Raw genomic sequence first — 4652 nt, 5'->3', positions numbered from 1 at the left:
AGTCAGCATTTCTCATATAGGAATTTTCACATGGGTTAGTAAAATGTATATGTAGAGTCCAGTTTTCGGAGGACTCACACATCTGCCTAGGAATTCATGCTGGTTGTTGGGGAAAGAGCTCAAGTAAGGATGCCATTTAAAGCCTTATAACTTTACTCTTTACCAGGGTATTTTCCTGCTACTTCGGTGGTTGAGAGTGTCTACAAGAGTAAGCATTCCGTGAGGAGCAGGGAGACACCATATCACTTATACTTACTGAGGTTTCCAAGTGACTTGCTATCACTTGTACTGCATTTTGTAAATCAAATCTCTCTAAAACTACCAGTTTTTAAGAGATAAGAGGATTGGTAAATGAACTATTAGAGACAAATACATCTCCAACATATATTGTTCCAAGTATTCCGTTTAAGGCATATTCAACAACTGGTGGAAATTGTGTTGGCTGTAATTATGTGTCTTTCTCCATGTGCGCATGTATACATGTGTATATGTATGTGTGTGACTAGTAACATACATGTGTACATTATGGCTTATATCATCAAATAAAGTAAGGAATCTAAATTTTTAACAAAAACTGTATAGTTAAAGTCTTAACTCTTCACTCTGCTTCTTTACACAAAGACTTTGCAACTTCTCATTAATAAAGTTTCCATATACTCTAAAATGTACATACTTAGTACTTAATGTCTACCACCATAAATCTTAAATACTTTATCAAAAAGTTTTATACCTGCCAAACAGTCCTATTTTTGGCATATATAAGCAAAATCCCAAAATTAAGCATATTTAAAACATTAAAACTGTTTTTTGGGGGGGAGGGTCCGGTTGTGGGGCATGAACTCTGGACCTGGGCACTGTCCCTCAGCTCTTCAGCTCAAGGCTAGCACTCTACCACTTGAGCCACAGCGTCACTTACCGCTTTTTTCTTTTTGCTTATGTGGTGCTGAGGAATAGATCCCAGGGCCTCATGCATGCAAGGCAAGCACTCTACCACTGAGCCACCTTCCCAGCCCTAAAACATTAAAACTTTAACAAACCTAAACACTTGCTGCAATGTTCATTTTGACAGGTGCCTTGTATAGAATAATTGAATCCCTCCTCCTACACATCTCTTGAACTACAAATATCTGGAATTATTTTGTTTTTGGCATGTCTATCTTGATTTTATTCTTAAATGTGTGCTTATGTAAGAAGTACATGATTCTAAAATTTCACAACAATTCTTTTGAACTTATTTTTGTTGAATTGTCTAGTTTCATAAAATCAATACAAATTATACTTTATATATAAAAAATGTTCTTTGCTTAATTTAGCATCACATGCACTAACATTGGAACGATACAGAAAAGATTAGCATGCCCCCTGCGCAAGGATGACATGAAAATTCGTGGAGCATTCCATATTTTTACAACAACAGATGCTGAAAGGTATGTGGCCACAAGGGAGCCGTACTGCATTCTTGGTGGGAGTGTAAACTTGTTCAACTACTTTGGAAAGCAGTATGTAGGTTCCTCAAAAGACTCCACATAAAACTCCTCTATGCCACATTAATCCCACTTTTGGGGATCTACCCAAATGATCATAAACAAGACCATACTAAAACTACCAGCACAACTATGGTTATTGCAACATTATTTACGATAGCTAGTATATGGAACCAACCCAGATGCCCTCACAAGATGAATGGATCAAGAAAATGTGGTATATATACACAATGGAATTCTATGCCTCCATCAGAAAGAATGACATCGCCCAATTTGTTAGGAAATGGAAAGTCTTGGAAAAAATTTTATTGAGTGAAGTAACCCAAGTCCAAAGAATCATAGTTCCCATGATTTCCCTTATTTTCAATAACAAATGTATGTCTGGGATAAGCAGAAAAGTTGAAAAGCTATGTACATAGAACCAGATAAGATGATGTTAAAGAAATTGAACCCCAAGATAGTGACACAAGTGGTTTTTTCTTTCTTGCTATTGTTTCTAACGTACTTATAATGAGCGATGGCATTTTTTTTTTGTTTCTTTGTATGTTTCTCCCCACGCTATAACCCCTGTTTTCTCTGTATTTGAAGTTGGTGCACATACATCTTGAATGTATGCTTCTCTAATTTGAGGAGGGGAAGGGAAAAATTGCTCAAATAAGGATACAGGTTGACCCATTGTAACAATGAGATGCACAAGACACTATGTTGAAAAATGAACTTTACAATTTAGGTGGAGGAAGGAAGGGGGAGGGGAGTGTACTTGTGGAGGTGGAAGGGAAGGGATGGTAGGGGAAATATAAAGGAGGAGGTAAGAATTCTTGTTAGGAAATGTACTAGTTTCCTTGTTCATGTAAATGTGACTCCTCTGCACAGTATTATTACAAAAAAAACATATAAAAATGTTCTGAGATGGAAGAGTTTATTTCCTCTATTTTACCCATATAATATCGCTAACAAAGAAATTAATGCAGAACACTGATATGAAGGTAATTTGAATAAATGTATGTGAGTGTGAGTGCCGCAGCGTTCAAGCAAACACGCATGTACCTGCTAACACACATCATACATGTATATCATCATGCTCAGAGATAAAAATCAGGGCTTCAAGGTCTTGCTAGGCCTTTCCTATCAAGATTGGTGATCTACTATGTAAGCTACATCTCAATTCCTGGCTCTTTGCTAGTTCATTAAACATTTTGAAAAATAATTTCATGAAGTTTTTTTTTTTTTTGGCCCTGATTGGCTCCCAAGTGTAATCTACAGATCTCAGTCTCCTGAGCAAATATTCAGAGTAGATAGAATTATAAGTGTGACCAGCCAGCACAATGTTTTTAGAATAATTTTAAAAATAAAAGAAAATTTACTTTATGGGTGCCTGTTGTATCATCTCCTTATTTGAAAGCCTTTTGGAGTGATTATATGTCAATTTAATTCGTTTGGGGATTGTGAAAAGATAGTAAGTGATGATATTTAAAAGTTCTGGTACGTTTTAAAAAAAAAATGGAACTGTGGGACAGAAGAAATTTGGCTGTCTTCGGACCTCAATTTGTAAGCTCAGCTCTGTGCATGATACCCCAATGTCACCACCACAGTCTGTGTTGAAGACAAAATGTGATAGAAAACAATCACCATTTGTAATATTTGCTACGCTATTATTTCTTGGGCAATATGAATATTGAATTGAGAGTGTAAGAGAATGGAGAGATTTTATCCACCTTTTTGGTATTGCTGAAAGACTTTTGGAAACTTTGACTCATTTTCTTCCTCACTGTGTGTGTCTTTGGGCCATGCACTTACTGTCTTTAACTATAAATTTTCCCAACAATACAATGGTAATAACATTAGCATTATAACGAATGTTATCTTAAGAATTAAGAGCATAAAACTTGTGAAACCCTTAACGTAAACCTATGAATGAGCTTTGAGTTTAGCCAGCATTCTTTTTTAAATACCAAATAGAATGTGATAAGTAGTACAGAAACCATTACATGTAGTGTGAGCAACCAGAAGTAATATCTATTGACCATGCTTTGCTTCCAAGGAAGCCAGTGGATAACTTATGCTGTAAATCAAACTGGTTATCTTATGTTGTGATAATATAAAAATAACAGGGACAGAACGATGAAGGAATGTTGTAGACTGAGGTGAAATCCATATGAAAATGTGCAAAACTGATAAAACATAAAAGTATCTGAGCAGTATATTGTGTTTTGTATCATTTAAGTTACATCGCAAAGATAAGGAAGACCTAGAAGAATAAATTGTCTTTTTAATATTCTATCGTTGGTCCTTAGAAGGATGAACACTGTCCTCATTTTTGTAGAGGCATCATCAGATGAGGGGAACTATATTTTTTGTTTGCTTCCTTCCATTTATTCTTCAGTTTGAAATCTGAATTACATGAGACTGAAAGAAACCAAGTTAAATTATTCATGCAGGAAAGAACAAAGTAAAATAAATAAAATATATATAGCCTTATAAAAGGTCTAACTAAATTGAGTTATAGAGTCTCAAGCGTCAACAGAAAAATGATTTAAGCAATATCATGTTATTAAAAATTTAAAAATGTTAGGAGCTGCTTATTTTTTTCCTTTCTACTACCTTGAATTAATTATTGATTTTCTATAGAGAGATTAAAGATGAGATTAACAAGAAACTTGATTAAAAATGGACAAAAGTTCTGAATAGACATGTTTTCCAAAAAGCCCTGAAAATCGCCTGTGGATTTACAAATTTGTATTTAATACAACGTCTATGTTGGCTTAATGCTTTGTGAGCAGAAGTCATTAGAGAAATGCAATTCAAAATTACTATGATACTACTTCTTAACTATTATAACTCATAAAAATAGCCAAAGAACCAGGTGTGGTGGTAAAGGCTGATAATTCCAAGTGATTAGAGGTTGGAGTAAAAGGATTTGAGTCTAAGGCTAGTCTTGGGTACTGCACACAGTAAAAACATGTCCTTTAAAAAAACTAAAAAGGTAAAAATGTTGGCTGGTGACACTGTGGAGAAAAGGAAATTTTCTACACTCTTGGTCAAAATACAGGTTAGTGTTCTTGTTGTAGAAAGTTGTATGCAGTTTCCTAAAGAAATCCAAAGTTGAAATATTGTCTGACCCACCAATCATGTGATTATTTGTCTGTGGGTAACTCATAAATGTATCTG

General features: G+C 34.8%; 1 non-coding gene across 1 annotated transcript; it reads left to right on the top strand.

Moving 5' to 3' along the window:
* Positions 1-1304: 1304 nt before the first annotated feature.
* Positions 1305-1407, top strand: LOC122122672. Its single transcript, XR_006150198.1, has one exon. It is a non-coding gene; the product is annotated as a U6 spliceosomal RNA (small nuclear RNA).
* Positions 1408-4652: the final 3245 nt, after the last annotated feature.

This window comes from Dipodomys spectabilis, unplaced genomic scaffold (genome assembly GCF_019054845.1).
Source record: "Dipodomys spectabilis isolate Male_0828 unplaced genomic scaffold, ASM1905484v1 ptg000214l, whole genome shotgun sequence".
Taxonomy (NCBI): domain Eukaryota; kingdom Metazoa; phylum Chordata; class Mammalia; order Rodentia; family Heteromyidae; genus Dipodomys; species Dipodomys spectabilis.
This window is presented reverse-complemented; position numbering and strand designations above follow the sequence as displayed.